Genomic DNA, 21,202 nt, shown 5'->3' with positions numbered 1-21,202 from the left:
TCAGACCTACCAGCCCATCATACACATGCAATATTCTGAAGGGCTTCTACTCTAAGGTTCCTGAAGATCATTTGTTACATTTGTTTGTAAAGTTGAGCATCAGCCTTCACTCTTAGAAGTATGAGTCCCACCCTTATCCTTTAAAATGGTTGTGACTGCTGGTATTTGAGTTCTATATATGCCCTCTTACAATTACACACCAACTATGTAGCCCTGAAGCCTACCTAGACCTGCTGCCTATGAAGCCCTGCTGAGGTATGAAGCTCCAGGTGTACCCTGGCAGTAAAAGTCATTGCGAATGACTTTAACGCCAATTATATTTCTGGGAAATTTAGCAGCTACTCCACCAAAGTTAAGCCTCCACAATCTACAAAGGACACATTACTTCCCTGCATCTACTGTTCTTCAATGTTAGCATCTTTCATTCAGTTATTCCAGGCTTACAGGTTGGAAATCCTCTGCAGTCAATATTTACAAAGTGTACATATACTCTCAACATTGCAAAAAAGGAATGGTTTCTTACCTGTAACTCCAGTTCTCTCGTAGGGGTATTTCCATGATAGTCATAAGCACTGAATAGTTCTGTGAGCCTGCGGGGACCCCGGAGCACTGATGTGAAGTATATTCTTAAGTGCAAATACCAGCCCTTTGAAAAAAGGTCTGTCAAAAAACACTTAAGAATAACACTGTGCAGCCTATGCGAACAGCTACACAGGCCAAATTGTTGTAAAGAAAACAGTTGTAGTGTAAATTCACGTTCAAACACCTATTTATTCTAGAAATGTAATAACAAATACATTCTCATACTTTATTTACACCTCTCATGAGAATAAAACAATGCAGGGCAGTGTAGCCCATAGGCTGCCATTATACAGAATGTAAATAGAGCTGTGCCTTTAAGAAAGTAAAGTCTTCCTGTATCCCATCATGCACAGCAAAAGGCAGTTGCCTCAGTTCTTTTTGAAGGCTTATAACCTGACATGAAGGAACAAAATCATTCATTGGAGTACCAACATCGATAATATTTATGGCAACCTTTTCTATGTCAACTCCACCGGGGAGGAGGGAGGGTTGCTTATGACTATCATGGAAATACCCCTACGAGAGAACTGGAGTTACAGGTAAGAAACCATTCCTTCTCTCGAAGGGGATTTCCATGTATAGTCATAAGCACTGAATAGACTAGCAAGCCCATCCCCATAACCGCGGTGGAGTAGACAGAAGAATACTGACAAAAAACATGAGTCATGCAAATAAATTCTTAAGCAAGGCCTGTCCAACCTGCACATCTGCCCTAGCGTCTGTATCAAGGCAGTAATGCTGAGTAAAGGTATGGACCGACTTCCAAGTGGCAGCCTTGCATATTTCTGCCAAAGGGATATTTCTCATCAAGGCTGCAGTAGCTGCCTTCCCTCTAGTAGAGTGGGCTTTTGGCCTACCACCAAGGGATTTGTTCGCTAACTGATAACATAACATTATACATATAACAATCCACCTGGATAATGATTGCTTAGACGTGCCCAACCCTGTTCTAACTGGGCCATAGTTAACAAAGAGTTGTTGTGATTTACGTAAGCATTTTGTCCTGTCCAAGTAAAATTTCAAAACCCTCTTTACATCCAGAGAGTGCAGAGTTCTCTCAGCAGGAGCAGTTGGATTTTGAAAAAAAGTTGGGAATGAAATGGTTTGGTTCACATGAAAGTCGGAGACGACTTTTGGTAAAAATTTTGGATGAGTCCTCATTACCACTTTCGCAGAATGAAAAACCGTGTAGGGCTCTTGAGCGGAAAGGGCCTGGATTTCGCTGACCCTACGCGCTGAAGTGATTGCCACCAGAAAAGCAGTTTTCCATGTGAGATGTTGAAGTGATGCCTTATGTATTGGCTCGAATGCAGGTAGCATCAGACGCGATAGGACAACATTCAGTTCCCATGGAGGAGATGGCCTCCTAATGGGAGGAAAGACCTTTTTTAAACCTTCCAGGAAGTCCTTAATAATTGGAATCCGAAAAAAGGAAGTTTGTGTGGGGCTCTTTCTGTATGCCGTTATAGCCGCCAAGTGTACCTTTATTGATGACAATTGTAAGCCCGATTTTGCCAAACTTAGCAAGTATGGCAGGATAGATTCCTCTCCACAGGATACTGGGTCAATGTTGTTGTCCAAACACCACACACAGAATCTTTTCCACTTGCTTGCATAAGTCGATCGTGTGGAAGGGCACTTTGCTTCTTTCAGGATTTCCATACAGTCCTGAGGTAGGTTCAAGTGTCCATATTGCACTAGCTCAGGAGCCATGCTGCCAAACTCAACGATGAGAGGTTGGGATGAGATATCTGCCCTCTGAACTTCGTGAGCAGATCCGGACGATGAGGCAGCCTGATGTGAGGTTTGAGTGACCGGTGAAGAAGGTCTGGAAACCACCATTGGCGTGGCCATTCCGGAGCAATTAGGATCATTTTGGACTGAGCATTGGATAACTCCTGGAGGACCGCCGGAATCAGGGGAAGCGGTGGAAAGGCGTAAAGAAATGCTCCTGACCAGCTTATCCACAGGGCATTCCCCAGTGTCCCTGGATGGTAATATCTGGAGGCGAAGTTTTGGCATTTTTTGTTTTCTGGGGTTGCAAATAGGTCTATAGAGGGGGTACCCCATAGTGCGAAAATGGAACGAACGTCGTCGTCGTGTAACACCCATTCGTGGTTCTCGTCCATTACGCGGCTGAGAGCATCCGCTTGAACATTCTGGTTGCCAGGCAGGTGAGTTGCCACTAGCGACAGGTTCCTGGCTAGAAGCCAATGCCAGATTGTCTGAGCCTCTCTGGATAAAATCCTGGACCTGGTGCCTCCTTGTTTGTTTACGTAATACATAGTGGCCACGTTGTCCGTCTGGAGAAGGAGAATTTCCGCTTTCAGAGAGGGAAGGAAGGCTTTGAGCGCAAGGTGGACTGCGCGAAGCTCCAGCAGGTTGATATGATAGACACTCTCTCTCTGTGACCACTTGCCCTGGACTCGAAGATGATCAATGTGCGCTCCCCATCCGAGCAGTGACGCGTCTGTTACGATGGTCTGAGCTGGAGGCTGTTGTTGGAAAGGAATCCCAACCAAGAGATTGTTGGGTGAACACCACCACTTGAGGGACTGTAGGGCGTGGGGAAAAAGGAGGACTTTGCTCTCCCAATCGTCCATCAGTTGACACCATTGATCCTCCAGGTCTTCTTGTAAGGGTCTCATATGGAGGCGAGCATTGGGAACGAGATGGATACAAGACGCCATTGAGCCCAGTAGAGAGGCTATTACTCTTGCAGTGGTCTGTGGAGTTCTCTGTAGTTGTTTGCACTTTTGGAGAATCGATAATCGTCGTTCCTCCGAAGGAAACACCTTTCCTAGATTGGTATCTATAATGGCCCCTAAGTAATGCAACCTCTGAACAGGTGTTGCTGTGGACTTCAGGAGATTGACTTGAAGACCGAGATTCTGTAACAGCTGTAGAGCCCATTTGAAATGTTGTTGCTGCCTCTAGATAACTGGAGGCCTTTATGAGCCAATCGTCTAGATAGGGGTAGACAAATATTCGATGTTTCCTCAAGTGGGCGGCTACCACCGCCATGCATTTGGAAAAAGTTCTCGGCGCTGATTTGAGGCCGAAGGGTAGAACCGCAAATTGGTAATGACGTTTTCCGACGGTGAACCTTAGGAATTTTCGATGTTTCTTGGTCACCGGAATATGAAAATAAGCGTCGCAAAGGTCTATCGCACAGAGCCAGTCGCCCTGACGAAGATGTGGGTAAATTTGGTGCAAGGATAGCATCATGAATTTCTCTTTGCGAATCCACTTGTTTGCTGTCCTTAGATCTAGAATGGGACAAAACTCTTGCTTGTCCTTTTTTGGCACAAGAAAATACCTTGAATAAATCCCTTTCCCTTGCTGGCTGATTGGGACGGGTTCTGTAGCTCTTTTTTGTAATAGAATAGTGACCTCTAACTGAAGAGCTCCGAGGTGGTGGCTGGCTGGTTTGGGTGGAACAGATGGTGGAGGACTGGTGAATCTGAGAGCGTAACCATGTCGCACAATATTCAATACCCAGGCGTCTGATGTGATGTGTAGCCACTCGTCCAAATGATTTGAGATACTTCCCTCTACCAGAGTAGATAATGGAGGAGGGGGAAGTGAAGATTCAGGGCTTAGACGCGGGAGCCTGTCGAGTTGCCTGAGTTTGTGGTGTTGAACGACCCCTTGTCGACTTTCCTTGTGTGGAGAAGGCCCTTTGATGCTGCTGCTGGGGGCGTGAAGACATCCAGTGTGGTGTCTGATACCTGTGGGTGAAAAGTCTTCGCTGATATGGACGGAATACTTTTCGTTGTTCTTTCGGGCGTTCCATGCCTACCGCTTTTAGAGTGTCTAGCTCAGACTTCATCCTGGCCATCTCGTCATCGGCATGAGAGCCGAACAAAGTGGAGCCTGAGAAAGGTAAATTCTGTATTCTCTGCTGTGCTTCTGGTTTGAGAGATGTTAATCGCAACAATGCATGTCTTCTTAGCGCTATTCCGTGAGCGTAGTTATGTGCAGACAGCACCGAAGAATCAGCAGCAGCGCTTATTACCTGGTTAGAAACCATGGCTCCCTCACCCACGACCTCTAGGAAATCTTCCCTTTTGTCCTTAGGAAGATGCTCCGCAAACTGCAGTATAGAGTCCCAGAGGGCCCGATCGTATCTCCCTAATAAAGCAGTGGCGCTGGCTGCTTTCATTGTGATGGCTGCAATAGAGCATACTTTTCGGCCTGCAGCATCGATCTTTCTGCTCTCTTTATCCGGAGGTGAGGAGGGAGACGGTGATGTAGAGTGCAACTTCTTTGCCGCTACTATAACCACCGAGTCCGGCACTGGGTCCGACCTCAAGAATAGAGGATCTTGTTCCGGTGGACGATACTTCTTAATAAGTCTGGAAGGAGCAGATTTCGTTGTGGCCGGTGTCAGAAAAATATCCATTGCCGGTTCAATAAGACCCGGAACCAGTGGAAGCAAAGGTCTCGAAGATGTCCTCTGGTGCAACGTCTCGAAGATTACTGATGTCGATGGAGCAGGTTCCGCCAGCGGAATATTCAGTTTGGTCGCCCCTGGCACTAACACTTCTTGGAATGTATTCACATCATCTATGGGAGACACTCTCGGGGACGGTGAGTCCGATAGGGTTGGAGAGTAGTCCCGTGTAGACGAAGAAGAATGTCTATGACGTGAATGCGGAGATCTCTGCCGTGACTCATGACGATGGTGCCGAGAGGAAGACGAACGTCTAGAGGAATGTCTAGAATGCCTTATGGATCGTGTTGGAGTCCTCAGAACAGACTCTGAAGGAGGAGCCGAAAGAGGAGCCGTAGGTGTTACTGGTGTCTGCAGCAACGGCGACTGTTGAGGAGAGAGCTGTGGAGACGCTGGAAGCAGGATGAGTGAGGCCGAGGATTCTGAAGTGGTATAAACCCTTCTAGGTCTCTTTGATTGTCGCCTCGACGTCGACACACTCCTCGACGTCGAAGGGCGGTGACGGCGGGTGCCTCTTGACATCGATTCCTCTCGCCGCTGAGAACCTCTCGACGACGACCCTCGACGTCGATGTGGTGACGGCGAACGTCTCCGACGGCGAGCACTCTCTCTCGACGCCGATCGCCCTCGCCGTGTCGACGGCGAACCGGACTCAGATCTCCTCGACGTGGATCGTCCTCGCCGCATCGACGGCGACCCAGATCCTCTCGACGGCGAGCGTCCACGCCGTCTCGACGGCGAAATGGCTGTCGACAGCGAACAATGCTTCTTCCTCGCCAATGAACCAGTCCTCGAAGGCGAGCATGTTGGCGTCGTTCCCGGTCTCGACGTCGACGCCCTCGACGTCGTCGGAGACCTGTGCCGTTTTTGAGCAGGTCTGGTAGGAGTTGCAGAGGAAACAGGGTGAGCCCTGGTAGAAGACTGACCTTCTCCTCGCTCTGTGGCAGAATGACCATTTTTCCTCCTGTCCTCTCTTGCCTGAAGTCGGATTTTCTACCTATCACGAAGAGTTCTTCTGGAGAAAGTTTTACTGATGTCACACGATTCAGGTTTGTGGCTGGATGGAAGGCAAATTATACAGACTCGATGTGGATCTGTTTTAGCCTTTTTTCTGCCACAAGAAGGGCATTTATCAAAAAGTGAAGGCATTTCTAAACTAGAAAAACCTCAAATTTCTGTCAGAATTTAACAGAAAAGAGTAGCAAATGATCACTCAATATTAAAAACGTCGAGTGAAATTGAAATTCAAAAGATTTTGAATGAATTTCTGTCAAAAAAAGACTTTGTGAGTTAGAGCTCAATGCTTCAGGGTCCTGTCAGAAAGGAGCCGGAAAAAAGAACTGAGGCAACTGCCTTTTGCTGTGCATGATGGGATACAGGAAGACTTTACTTTCTTAAAGGCACAGCTCTATTTACATTCTGTATAATGGCAGCCTATGGGCTACACTGCCCTGCATTGTTTTATTCTCATGAGAGGTGTAAATAAAGTATGAGAATGTATTTGTTATTACATTTCTAGAATAAATAGGTGTTTGAACGTGAATTTACACTACAACTGTTTTCTTTTCAACAATTTGGCCTGTGTAGCTGTTCGCATAGGCTGCACAGTGTTATTCTTAAGTGTTTTTTGACAGACCTTTTTTCAAAGGACTGGTATTTGCACTTAAGAATATACTTCACATCAGTGCTCCGGGGTCCCCGCAGGCGCGCGGAACTATTCAGTGCTTATGACTATACATGGAAATCCCCTACGAGAGAACAGAAGATACTACTGGTATTCTATCCACATCTTTATTTGACCCATACTCTGGCAAATGTGGAGCAGCAGCACAGAGTCCAGCTCTCATCAGAAGCTCCAACTGTCAGATTTTCAGAGTTTGTCAAGTACACAATTTTGCTATCCTCATAAAAGGGAAGGGGGCTGTTTGCATGTGAATCTATCTAAGTTAAGCTGCAGATCAGGCTACCGATATGTCACATTTTTCTTCTCCAACAGTAGATCTTTCATATATTAGTGAGCTTGAATTCAGATGAGCAAAGCAGTCCCAGAAGAAAAAAGTGGTAGGGGAGAATGAGGCTCACAAACAAACAGGAATGGAAGCACCACCTGTTGAACTGTACATCAATGGAGCAATGTGTGGCAAAGGCCCAAGTCATCCTCCTAATTGCCACTCCTTCTGTAACAGTCTAGTAAATGAGCAGTTTGAACTGATATGCTTTATGGAAAGTGGTCTCTGTTTCAACTAGAGAGTGGTTTGCCAGCCATATTTTGGGCTGCAGTGTGGCAAGATATAACCCATTTCACCAAACTAAATTTCAACAGTTTTCCTCTTGTTTAACTAGCCAAAGGATACAAAAAGCTGCTCAGATTGGTGAACCCCTTTAGTCTGTTGCAGGTTGATATCAAGTTAAAGTAAAGTTTGTTCAGTTGCAATTGTTGCCTCTGGGGAAAAAGTAGGCACTGTAATCCATTGTATGAACACCAAAGATGGATTACATTGGGTTGGTCACTTGATCGAGTAATGAAGCTCTGAAAAGCTAGTCAGTGCTCCACTAACTTTTGGCTAGGTTAATACTATACAAGTACCATAAATATACATACATAAGAGAAGGGATATATTGTCAGACCTTGCCACTATAGACAATCTGCAACATGAGCCACGCACTTGGTGAATATCTGAACAGATGGGAACGTGAAAGGAACAGTCTTGAATTGATAGTGCTTCCTGTCTACCATGTAACGCAGGAACTGCCTACATCATAGATTGATCTGGATGTTGAAGTACGCGCCCTCCTATTAATAGGAGCAAGACAGTTGTCCTCTCAATGGAACGGAAGGATTTCCTGAAGATTGACACTGTGAAAACTGTTTCTTGGGACACTTCTTGAGCCTGCATATTGGATGCAATTCTCCAGATGTTTTGAGCATGAGAAAAAAAAAACAGAATGAAACTCTTTGACTCCTACCTGATTAGGGTACATTTTCTCTTATCCTCTTCAAGAACAACTGGAAAATGAAATCAAATTCTTATGAAGCATTTGTTCACCTGGAGGCCTAGAGCAAAGAGAATGATCTTTCTTCTTGTCTAGATCACTTTATTTTTGTGATAGCCACATCCTTGTTTTCTGTTGGGATAAGATGTCTCCTTGAAATACACCAAATGAACTTGCATTTAATTGATGCTGCATCCGTCCCATGCACTACTCTGTGCACAAAGCAAAAGGCTTTAAACATGGAGGGCCAATGGACTGGCAGTCAATGTAAGACTTTCATTCCCTCGGTCACAGAATGGTGTTTGGGAATTCCTAGTGCCTAACTTGCAGCTGCATTTTGAACGACCTGCTGCCTTGAACATACTGCCTGGGTGGCTCTCAGTTAAAGGGAGTAACAGTAATCCAGTCAGGAAGTAATTAAAGTTTAAATAATGGTTTTCTATACTGATTGGGGAATAAACAGATTTTTTTTTATCATTCTGGTAATGTGACGGCACATAGCGGTTACTTGATTTATAAGGGTTTGTAGGAAGAAGGCTCTGTATGTACTATTTCAAAGTAAGAAATAGCATGCACAGAGTCCAAGGGTTCCCCTTAGAGGTAAGATAGTGGCAAAAAGAGATAATTCTAATGCTTTATTTTGTGGTAGTGTGTTCGAGCAGTAGGCTTATCAGAGGGTAGTGTTAAGCATTTGTTGTACACACACAGGCAATAAATGGGGAACACACACTCAAAGACAATTCCAGGCCAATAGGTTTTTATATAGAAAAATATATTTTCTTAGTTTATTTTAAGAACCACAGGTTCAGGATTTACAAACAATACTTTAAATGAAAGGTATTTCACTTAGGAACTTTAGGAACTTTGAATTAGCAAAACAGCATATACAGTTTTCACACACATGGCAATAAGCTATTTTAAAACTGGACACTTAGTGCAATTTTCAACAGTTCCTGGGGGAGGTAAGTGTTTGTTAGTTTTGCAGGTAAGTGAACCACCTACAGGGTTCAAGGTTGGGTCCAAGGTAGCCCACCGTTGGGGGTTCAGGGCAACCCCAAAGTTACCACACCAGCAGCTCAGGGCCGGTCAGGTGCAGAGGTCAAAGTGGTGCCCAAAACGCGTAGGCTTCAATGGAGAAGGGGGTGCCCCGGTTCCAGTCTGCCAGCAGGTAGTACCCACGTCTTCGGAAGGTAGACCAGGGGGGTTTTGTAGGGCACCAGGGGGGGGGGACACAAGTCAGCACAAAAAGTACACCCTCAGCGGCACGGGGGCAGCCGGGTGCAGTGTGCAAACAGGCGTCGGGTTTGCAATGGAGTCCAATGGAAGACCAAGGGGTCTCTTCAGCGATGCAAGCAGGCAAGGGGGGGGCTCCTCGGGGTAGCCACCACCTGGGCAAGGGAGAGGGCCACCTGGGGGTCGCTCCTCCACTGGAGGTCGGATCCTTCAGGTCCTGGGGGCTGCGGGTGCAGTGTCCTCACCAGGCGTCGGGTCTTTGAAGCAGGCAGTCGCGGTCAGGGGGAACCCCTGGATTCACTCTGCAGGCGTCGCTGTGGGGGCTCAGGGGGGTCAACTCTGGCTACTCACGGGCTCGCAGTCGCCGGGGAGTCCTCCCTGTAGCGTTGTTTCTCCACAAGTCGAGCCGGAGGCGTCGGGTGCAGAGTGCAAAGTCTCACGCTTCCGGAGGGAAACGTGTGTTCTTTCAAAGTTGCTTCTTTGTTGCAAAGATGCTTCTTTCTTGGAGCACAGCCGCTGTCCTCTGGAGTTCTTGGTCCTTTTAGATGCAGGGTAGTCCTCTGAGGCTTCAGAGGTTGCTGCACCCTGTGGAACGCGTCACTGGAGCAGTTCTTTTGAAGTGGGGAGACAGGCTGGTAGAGCTGGGGCCAAAGCAGTTGGTGTCTCCGTCTTCTCTGCAGGTTTTTCAGCTCAGCAGTCCTTCTTCATCTTAGGTTGCAGGAATCTAGTTTCCTAGGTTCTGGGAGCCCCTAAATACTGAATTTAGGGGTGTGTTTAGGTCTGGGAGGGCAGTAGCCAATGGCTACTGTCCTTGAGGGTGGCTACACCCTGTTTGTGCCTCATCCCTGAGGGGAGGGGGGCACATCCCTATTCCTATTGGGGGAATCCTCCAAAATCAAGATGGAGGATTTCTAAAGGCAGGGGTCACCTCAGCTCAGGACACCTTAGGGGCTGTCCTGACTGGTGGGTGACTCCTCCTTGTTTTTCTCATAATCTCCCCTGGACTTTCTGCCAAAAGTGGGGGCTGTGTCCAGGGGGCGGGCATCTCCACTAGCTGGAGTGCCCTGGGGTACTGTAACACGAAGCCTGAACCTTTGAGGCTCACTGTTAGGTTTTACAGTTCCTGCAGGGGGGAGGTGTGAAGCACCTCCACCCAGAGCAGGCTTTTGTTTCTGTCCTCAGAGAGCACAAAGGCCCTCACCACATGGGGTCAGAAACTTGTCTCTCAGCAGCAGGCTGGCACAGACCAGTCAGTCCTGCACTGAACAACTGGGTAAAATACAGGGGGCATCTCTACGATGCCCTCTGTGTGCATTTTTTAATAAATCCAACACTGGCATCAGTGTGGGTTTATTATTCTGAGAAGTTTGATACCAAACTTCCCAGTATTCAGTGTAGCCATTATGGAGCTGTGGAGTTCATTTTTGACAAACTCCCATACCATATACTTAATATGGCCACACTGTACTTACAATGTCTAAGAATAGACTTAGACACTGTAGGGGCATTTTGCTCATGTAGCTATACCCTCACCTGTGGTATAGTGCACCCTGCCTTAGGGCTGTAAGGCCTGCTAGAGGGGTGACTTACCTATGCCACAGGCAATATTTTGTGGGCATGGCATCCTGAGGGGGATGCCATGTCGACTTTGTCTTTTTCTCTCCACCAACACACACAATCTGCAGTGGCAGTGTGCATGTGTTAGATGAGGGGTCCCTAAGGGTGGCACAACACATGCTGCAGCCCTTAGAGACCTTCCCTGGTCACAGGGCCCTTGGTACCACTGGTACCTTTTACAAGGGTCTTATCTGTGTGCCAGGGGTGTGCCAATTGTGGGAACAATGGTACATTTTAGGTAAAAGAACACTGGTGCTGGGGCCTGGTTAGCAGGGTACCAGCACACTTCTCAGTCAAGTCAGCATCAGTATCAGGCAAAAAGTGGGGGGTAACTGCAACAAGGAGCCACTTCCTTACAGCAGGCAAGTACAGTTTCAAGAATGTGTCACTTTAAAGTATCAAATGTACTTTGTAGCAACAACACAGTTTGCAGGTAAGTACTCAATTTGCAATCCCAGTCAGCGGGGGTTAGAGGGTCACAGGGAAAAGTTTAGGAAGACACCAAGAATTCACCACCAGCAACATGGGGCTGGCCTGGTACAGAGGTCAGAGTTAGTGTCAGGAGCCCAATGGAATCCTACGTAGACAGGGGGCACTTAGAAAGACATTGACTTCAGGACAGACACCTGGGGAGTTGAGATTAGCATCTGGCTTTCACAGGTCAGCACCTGACATGAATCACAAGTCGAGACGTCGTGGTCGGAGCTCAAACACGAAAGGCAATCGGAATGAGGATCCGTCACCGACATCTTGCCTCCACACTCACGACAAGGCTTAAATCCAGACTTTCTCTGCGACATTATTTCCACAGCGAAAGACTACGCAGCAAGATATACACTGTAACCGCAAGAGTAACAGTTGCTCCCTCGAAGATAACCGTTTCGAATGCACGGAAAAAAGGGAACTGACGTCCGCACGTCGTCGAGGACCTCTTATTGCCTGTATGACGTCAGACGGCGTCGCGTGGGCTAGAGTGACGTCCTCGTCGACGTGCAGAGACTAGTAAGAAGATTTCCGTCGAATGCTGGCGCCATGGGAGTATTCATGAGGTGAGGAATCCACAGGTAGTTGTATCCATCAGAAACACACCCTCAGCGGCGCAGAGTTGCCCGGGTGCAGGGTGCAAACACAGCATCGGGCGCCCAATGCTTTTCAATGGAGGAACCCAGAGGGTCACAAAGAGGCTGCAGGCTTGGTCTAGGGACCGTCATCTGGGTTCCCCAGGGCTAGGAGGTTGTGTGTGCAGGAATCACCTGGGGACTTTCTCTGGGCCGGTGGGCCACCTGAACTCGGTCCGTGGGCATTGGGTGCAGAGTGGGCAGGACTCACAGATCCGGGAGGGTCTGGAATCCTTCTTGGAGGTTTCTTTGGGGACAGGGCTGCTGTCCTCGGGTGATCTTGTTCTTTGGGTAAGCAGGCACTCCTCTGGAAGTGTGTAGAGGTTGTTGGTCCTGCAGGATGCGTCACCTTTTTGCAACAGGAACCTTGAAGCTGCAGACAGGACAGTAGGGCTGGGGCCCAGTCAGTTGTCATCTGGAGTCTTCTCTGCTGGTGCAGCTCTTCGGTCCTTTTTCTTTAAGGTCACCAGGAATCTGAAGAGCAGGGTTCAGGGGTGCTTTTACAGAGATCAGTAGCCAATGGCTACTGAATCGGACGACTGCTACACCCTATCTGTGCCCACCTCCTTTGAGGAGGGGAGCACATTCCTAGCCCTATTGGGTAACACCCTCCAAAACAAGATGGAGGATTCTGTCAGGAGGGATTCAATTCAGCATTGGGGGACCCTAGGGGTGGTCTCAGCTGGGGAGGACACTCCTACTCGTGTTTACTAATTTTCCAGCTGGACCTGCTGCCAAAAGTGGGGCCTGGTCCGGGGGGACGTGCATCTCCACTAGGTGATGTGCCCTGAGGCAGCAAAACAAAAGGCAGGAGCCTTTGAGGTTCACTGCCAAGTGCTGCTGTTCCTGCAGTGGGGTGGTGTGAAGTACCTCCACCCAGACCAGACTTAGGGGGTCATTATGACCCTGGCGGAAGGCGGAGAAGCGGCGGTAGGACCACCAACAGGCTGGCGGTCTTTTTTTTGGTATTATGACCATGGCGGTTACCACCATGGTCATCCGCCGCTTCTCCGTTCTGCCCGCCAGGGCGGAGACGACAGCCAGGCGGGAGACCTGGGTCTCCAGCCCGGCGGCTGTCACTATACCGCCGGCGGTATTTTGACCCGGCTTACCGCCGTGGATTTCCTGCGGTTGGAACCACCATGATATCCATGGCGGTGAGCACTATCAGTGCCAGGGAATTCCTTCCCTGGCACTGATAGGGGTCTCCCCCACCCGACTCCAATCCCCTACCACCCCCACCACCCCTGCCACCCCCCAAAGGTGGCAGGACCCCCCTCCCCACCGACCCCCAACATAACATCATTCATACACACACAACACGCACGCAGGGACCACCAACACACATACACGCACACACACTGACATACATGCCAACATCCACACACACAGTCAGACACGCACACCCACATTCAAACATACACGCACACATCCATACAGATATACCTACAGACATACACGCACTAATTCCCAAACACACAACACCCCCGCAAGCATACACGCACTCAGGCAATAAGAGACAATTCCAGGCCAAAAAGTTTTTATTTAGAAACATATTTTCTTAGTTTATTTTAAGAACCACATGTTCAAGATTTACAAACAATACTTTAAATGAAAGGTATTTCACTCAGGTATCTTAGGAACTTTGAATCATCACAATAGCATGTACAGTTTTGGCAAAAATGGCAATAAGCTATTTTAAAATTGGACACTGCAAAATTCAACAGTTCCTGGGGGAGGTAAGTATTTGTTAGTTTTTCAGGTAAGTAAAGCACTTACAGGGTTCAAAGTTGGGTCCAAGGTAGCCCACCGTTGGGGGTTCAGGGCAACCCCAAAGTTACCACACCAGCAGCTCAGGGCCGGTCAGGTGCAGAGGTCAAAGTGGTGCCCAAAACGCGTAGGCTTCAATGGAGAACGGGGAGCCCCGGTTCCAGTCTGCCAGCAGGTAGTACCCACGTCTTCGGAAGGTAGACCAGGGGGGTTTTGTAGGGCACCAGGGGGGGGGGACACAAGTCAGCACAAAAAGTACACCCTCAGCGGCACGGGGGCAGCCGGGTGCAGTGTGCAAACAGGCGTCGGGTTTGCAATGGAGTCCAATGGAAGACCAAGGGGTCTCTTCAGCGATGCAAGCAGGCAAGGGGGGGGCTCCTCGGGGTAGCCACCACCTGGGCAAGGGAGAGGGCCACCTGGGGGTCGCTCCTCCACTGGAGGTCGGATCCTTCAGGTCCTGGGGGCTGCGGGTGCAGTGTCCTCACCAGGCGTCGGGTCTTTGAAGCAGGCAGTCGCGGTCCGGGGGAACCCCTGGATTCACTCTGCAGGCGTCGCTGTGGGGGCTCAGGGGGGTCAACTCTGGCTACTCACGGGCTCGCAGTCGCCGGGGAGTCCTCCCTGTAGCGTTGTTTCTCCACAAGTCGAGCCGGAGGCGTCGGGTGCAGAGTGCAAAGTCTCACGCTTCCGGAGGGAAACGTGTGTTCTTTCAAAGTTGCTTCTTTGTTGCAAAGATGCTTCTTTCTTGGAGCACAGCCGCTGTCCTCTGGAGTTCTTGGTCCTTTTAGATGCAGGGTAGTCCTCTGAGGCTTCAGAGGTTGCTGCACCCTGTGGAACGCGTCACTGGAGCAGTTCTTTTGAAGTGGGGAGACAGGCTGGTAGAGCTGGGGCCAAAGCAGTTGGTGTCTCCGTCTTCTCTGCAGGTTTTTCAGCTCAGCAGTCCTTCTTCATCTTAGGTTGCAGGAATCTAGTTTCCTAGGTTCTGGGAGCCCCTAAATACTGAATTTAGGGGTGTGTTTAGGTCTGGGAGGGCAGTAGCCAATGGCTACTGTCCTTGAGGGTGGCTACACCCTGTTTGTGCCTCATCCCTGAGGGGAGGGGGGCACATCCCTATTCCTATTGGGGGAATCCTCCAAAATCAAGATGGAGGATTTCTAAAGGCAGGGGTCACCTCAGCTCAGGACACCTTAGGGGCTGTCCTGACTGGTGGGTGACTCCTCCTTGTTTTTCTCATAATCTCCACTGGACTTTCTGCCAAAAGTGGGGGCTGTGTCCAGGGGGCGGGCATCTCCACTAGCTGGAGTGCCCTGGGGTACTGTAACACGAAGCCTGAACCTTTGAGGCTCACTGTTAGGTTTTACAGTTCCTGCAGGGGGGAGGTGTGAAGCACCTCCACCCAGAGCAGGCTTTTGTTTCTGTCCTCAGAGAGCACAAAGGCCCTCACCACATGGGGTCAGAAACTTGTCTCTCAGCAGCAGGCTGGCACAGACCAGTCAGTCCTGCACTGAACAACTGGGTAAAATACAGGGGGCATCTCTACGATGCCCTCTGTGTGCATTTTTTAATAAATCCAACACTGGCATCAGTGTGGGTTTATTATTCTGAGAAGTTTGATACCAAACTTCCCAGTATTCAGTGTAGCCATTATGGAGCTGTGGAGTTCATTTTTGACAAACTCCCATACCATATACTTAATATGGCCACACTGTACTTACAATGTCTAAGAATAGACTTAGACACTGTAGGGGCATTTTGCTCATGTAGCTATACCCTCACCTGTGGTATAGTGCACCCTGCCTTAGGGCTGTAAGGCCTGCTAGAGGGGTGACTTACCTATGCCACAGGCAATATTTTGTGGGCATGGCATCCTGAGGGGGATGCCATGTCGACTTTGTCTTTTTCTCTCCACCAACACACACAATCTGCAGTGGCAGTGTGCATGTGTTAGATGAGGGGTCCCTAAGGGTGGCACAACACATGCTGCAGCCCTTAGAGACCTTCCCTGGTCACAGGGCCCTTGGTACCACTGGTACCTTTTACAAGGGTCTTATCTGTGTGCCAGGGGTGTGCCAATTGTGGGAACAATGGTACATTTTAGGTAAAAGAACACTGGTGCTGGGGCCTGGTTAGCAGGGTACCAGCACACTTCTCAGTCAAGTCAGCATCAGTATCAGGCAAAAAGTGGGGGGTAACTGCAACAAGGAGCCACTTCCTTACAGCAGGCAAGTACAGTTTCAAGAATGTGTCACTTTAAAGTATCAAATGTACTTTGTAGCAACAACACAGTTTGCAGGTAAGTACTCAATTTGCAATCCCAGTCAGCGGGGGTTAGAGGGTCACAGGGAAAAGTTTAGGAAGACACCAAGAATTCACCACCAGCAACATGGGGCTGGCCTGGTACAGAGGTCAGAGTTAGTGTCAGGAGCCCAATGGAATCCTACGTAGACAGGGGGCACTTAGAAAGACATTGACTTCAGGACAGACACCTGGGGAGTTGAGATTAGCATCTGGCTTTCACAGGTCAGCACCTGACATGAATCACAAGTCGAGACGTCGTGGTCGGAGCTCAAACACGAAAGGCAATCGGAATGAGGATCCGTCACCGACATCTTGCCTCCACACTCACGACAAGGCTTAAATCCAGACTTTCTCTGCGACATTATTTCCACAGCGAAAGACTACGCAGCAAGATATACACTGTAACCGCAAGAGTAACAGTTGCTCCCTCGAAGATAACCGTTTCGAATGCACGGAAAAAAGGGAACTGACGTCCGCACGTCGTCGAGGACCTCTTATTGCCTGTATGACGTCAGACGGCGTCGCGTGGGCTAGAGTGACGTCCTCGTCGACGTGCAGAGACTAGTAAGAAGATTTCCGTCGAATGCTGGCGCCATGGGAGTATTCATGAGGTGAGGAATCCACAGGTAGTTGTATCCATCAGAAACACACCCTCAGCGGCGCAGAGTTGCCCGGGTGCAGGGTGCAAACACAGCATCGGGCGCCCAATGCTTTTCAATGGAGGAACCCAGAGGGTCACAAAGAGGCTGCAGGCTTGGTCTAGGGACCGTCATCTGGGTTCCCCAGGGCTAGGAGGTTGTGTGTGCAGGAATCACCTGGGGACTTTCTCTGGGCCGGTGGGCCACCTGAACTCGGTCCGTGGGCATTGGGTGCAGAGTGGGCAGGACTCACAGATCCGGGAGGGTCTGGAATCCTTCTTGGAGGTTTCTTTGGGGACAGGGCTGCTGTCCTCGGGTGATCTTGTTCTTTGGGTAAGCAGGCACTCCTCTGGAAGTGTGTAGAGGTTGTTGGTCCTGCAGGATGCGTCACCTTTTTGCAACAGGAACCTTGAAGCTGCAGACAGGACAGTAGGGCTGGGGCCCAGTCAGTTGTCATCTGGAGTCTTCTCTGCTGGTGCAGCTCTTCGGTCCTTTTTCTTTAAGGTCACCAGGAATCTGAAGAGCAGGGTTCAGGGGTGCTTTTACAGAGATCAGTAGCCAATGGCTACTGAATCGGACGACTGCTACACCCTATCTGTGCCCACCTCCTTTGAGGAGGGGAGCACATTCCTAGCCCTATTGGGTAACACCCTCCAAAACAAGATGGAGGATTCTGTCAGGAGGGATTCAATTCAGCATTGGGGGACCCTAGGGGTGGTCTCAGCTGGGGAGGACACTCCTACTCGTGTTTACTAATTTTCCAGCTGGACCTGCTGCCAAAAGTGGGGCCTGGTCCGGGGGGACGTGCATCTCCACTAGGTGATGTGCCCTGAGGCAGCAAAACAAAAGGCAGGAGCCTTTGAGGTTCACTGCCAAGTGCTGCTGTTCCTGCAGTGGGGTGGTGTGAAGTACCTCCACCCAGACCAGACTTAGGGGGTCATTATGACCCTGGCGGAAGGCGGAGAAGCGGCGGTAGGACCACCAACAGTCTTTTTTTTGGTATTATGACCATGGCGGTTACCACCATGGTCATCCGCCGCTTCTCCGTTCTGCCCGCCAGGGCGGAGACGACAGCCAGGCGGGAGACCTGGGTCTCCAGCCCGGCGGCTGTCACTATACCGCCGGCGGTATTTTGACCCGGCTTACCGCCGTGGATTTCCTGCGGTTGGAACCACCATGATATCCATGGCGGTGAGCACTATCAGTGCCAGGGAATTCCTTCCCTGGCACTGATAGGGGTCTCCCCCACCCGACTCCAATCCCCTACCACCCCCACCACCCCTGCCACCCCCCAAAGGTGGCAGGACCCCCCTCCCCACCGACCCCCAACATAACATCATTCATACACACACAACACGCACGCAGGGACCACCAACACACATACACGCACACACACTGACATACATGCCAACATCCACACACACAGTCAGACACGCACACCCACATTCAAACATACACGCACACATCCATACAGATATACCTACAGACATACACGCACTCATTCCCAAACACACAACACCCCCGCAAGCATACACGCACTCAGGCAATAAGAGACAATTCCAGGCCAAAAAGTTTTTATTTAGAAACATATTTTCTTAGTTTATTTTAAGAACCACATGTTCAAGATTTACAAACAATACTTTAAATGAAAGGTATTTCACTCAGGTATCTTAGGAACTTTGAATCATCACAATAGCATGTACAGTTTTGGCAAAAATGGCAATAAGCTATTTTAAAATTGGACACTGCAAAATTCAACAGTTCCTGGGGGAGGTAAGTATTTGTTAGTTTTTCAGGTAAGTAAAGCACTTACAGGGTTCAAAGTTGGGTCCAAGGTAGCCCACCGTTGGGGGTTCAGGGCAACCTCAAAGTTACCACACCAGCAGCTCAGGGCCGGTCAGGTGCAGAGGTCAAAGTGGTGCCCAAAACGCATAGGCTTCAATGGAGAACGGGGAGCCCCGGTTCCAGTCTGCCAGCAAGTAAGTACCCGTGACTTCGGAGGGCAGACCAGGGGGGTTTTGTAGGGCACAGAGGGGGACACAAGTCAGCACAAAAAGTACACCCTCAGCAGCACAGGGGCGGCGTGGTGTAGAGTGCAAACATGTGTCGGGTTTACAATAGGTTTCAATGGGAGACCCAGGGGTCTCTTCAGCGATGCAGGCAGGTAAAGGGGGGGGCTCCTCGGGGTAGCCACCACCTGGGCAAGGGAGAGGGCCACCTGGGGGTCGCTCCTGCACTGGAGGTCGGATCCTTCAGGTCCTGGGGGCTGCGGGTGCAGTGTGTTTCCCAGGCGTCGGGTTCTTAGAAGCAGGCAGTTGCGGTCATGGGGAGCCTCTGGATTCCCTCTGCAGGCGTTGCTGGGGGGGGGGCTCAGGGGGGTCAACTCTGGCTACTCACAGGGTCGCAGTCACCGGGGAGTCCTCCCTGTAGTGTTGGTTCTCCGCAGGTCAAGCCGGGGGCGTCAGGCGCAGAGTGGAAAGTCTCACGCTTCCGGCGGGAAACGTGTGGTCTTTAAAAGTTGCTTCTTTGTTGCAAAGTTGCAGTTTTTGTGGAACAGGGCCGCTGTCCTCTGGAGTTCTTGGTCCTTTTAGATGCAGGGTAGTCCTCTGAGGCTTCAGAGGTCGCTGGACCCTGGGGACGCGTCGCTGTTGCAGTTTTTCTTGAAGTGGGGAGACAGGCCGGTAGGGCTGGGGCCAAAGCAGTTGGTGTCTCCGTCGTCTCTGCAGGGCTTCAGGTCAGCAGTCCTTCTTAGTCTTCAGGTTGCAGGAATCTATCTTGCTTGGTTCTGGGGGCCCCTAAATACTCAATTTAGGGGTGTATTTAGGTCTGGGAGGTTAGTAGCCAATGGCTGCTAGCCCTGAGGGTGGCTACATCCTCTTTGTGCTTCCTCCCTGAGGGGAGGGGGGCACATCCCTAATCCTATTGGGGGAATCCTCCATCTGCAAGATGAAGGATTTCTAAAAGTCAGAGTTACATCAGCTCAGGACACCTTAGGGGATGTCCTGACTGGTCAGTGACTCCTCCTTGTTTTTCTCATTATCTCCTCCGGCCTTGCCGCCAAAAGTGGGGCCGTGGCCGGAGGGGGCGGCATCTCCACTAGTTGGGATTACCTGTGGCGCTGTAACAAAGGGGTGAGCCTTTGAGGCTCACCGCCAGGTGTTACAGTTCCTGCAGGGGGAGGTGAGAAGCACCTCCACCCAGTACAGGCTTTGTTACTAGCCACAGAGTGACAAAAGCACTCTCCCCATGTGGCCAGCAACATGTCTGGTGTGTGGCAGGCTGTCAAAGCTACTCAGCCCACACTGGAAGTCGGGTATGTTATCTCTAAGATGCCCTCTGGGGTGTATTTCACAATAGAATGTACACTGGCATCAGTGTGCATTTATTGTGCTGAGAAGTTTGATACCAAACTTCACAGTTTTCAGTGTAGCCATTATGGCGCTGTGGAGTTCGTGTATGACAGACTCCCAGACCATATACTCTTATGGCTACCCTGCACTTACAATGTCTAAGGTTTTGCTTAGACACTGTAGGGGCAGTGTGCACCCTGCCTTAGGGTTGTAAGGCCTGCTAGAGGGGTTACGTATCTATGCAATAGGCAGTGTGAGGTTGGCATGGCACCCTGAGGGGAGTGCCATGTCGACTTAGTCATTTTCTCCCCACCAGCACACACAAGCTGGCAAACAGTGTGCATGTGCTGAGTGAGGGGTCCCCAGGGTGGCATAAGATATGCTGCAGCCCTTAGAAACCTTCCCCGGCATCAGGGCCCTTGGTACCAAGGGTACCAGTTACAAGGGACTTACCTGGATGCCAGGGTGTGCCAATTGTGGAGACAAAGGTACAGGTTAGGGAAAGAACACTGGTGCTGGGGCCTGGTTAGCAGGCCTCAGCACACTTTCAAATCATAACTTGGCATCAGCAAAGGCAAAAAGTCAGGGGGTAACCATGCCAAGGAGGCATTTCCTTACACAACTCCCGCCCCCCCCCCCCAAATGAAAGAGGATGAGACTAACCTTTCCCAAGAGAGTCTTCATTTTCTAAGTGGAAGAACCTGGAAAGGCCATCTGCATTGACATGGGCAGCCCCAGGTCTGTGTTCCACTATAAAGTCCATTCCCTGAAGGGAGATGGACCACCTCAACAGTTTTGGATTTTCACCTTTCATTTGCATTAGCCATCTGAGAGGTCTGTGTTCAGTTTGAACTACAAAGTGAGTACCAAAGAGGTATGGTCTCAGCTTCTTCAGGGACCAAACCACAGCAAAGGCCTCCCTCTCAATGGCACTCCAACGCTGCTCCCTGGGGAGTAACCTCCTGCTAATGAAAGCAACAGGCTGCTCAAGGCCATCATCATTTGTTTGGGACAAAACTGCCCCTATCCCATGTTCAGAGGCATCAGTCTGCACAATGAACTGCTTGGAGTAATCTGGAGCTTTTAGAACTGGTGCTGTGCACATAACTTGTTTCAAGGTGTCAAAGGCCTGTTGGCATTCTATAGTCC

General features: G+C 49.8%; 1 protein-coding gene across 1 annotated transcript in view; it reads right to left on the bottom strand.

Annotated features, from left to right (window-relative positions):
- The window catches only part of DNAH2 (dynein axonemal heavy chain 2), a 1,666,550-nt gene that overhangs the window by 1,295,087 nt on the left and 350,261 nt on the right, over positions 1-21,202 (bottom strand). The gene's annotated exons all lie outside the window — the stretch shown is intronic.

This window comes from Pleurodeles waltl, chromosome 12 (assembly GCF_031143425.1).
Source record: "Pleurodeles waltl isolate 20211129_DDA chromosome 12, aPleWal1.hap1.20221129, whole genome shotgun sequence".
In the NCBI taxonomy this organism is placed as follows: domain Eukaryota; kingdom Metazoa; phylum Chordata; class Amphibia; order Caudata; family Salamandridae; genus Pleurodeles; species Pleurodeles waltl.
The sequence above is the reverse complement of the archived record's forward strand: the minus strand, read 5'-3'. Positions and strand labels throughout refer to the sequence as shown.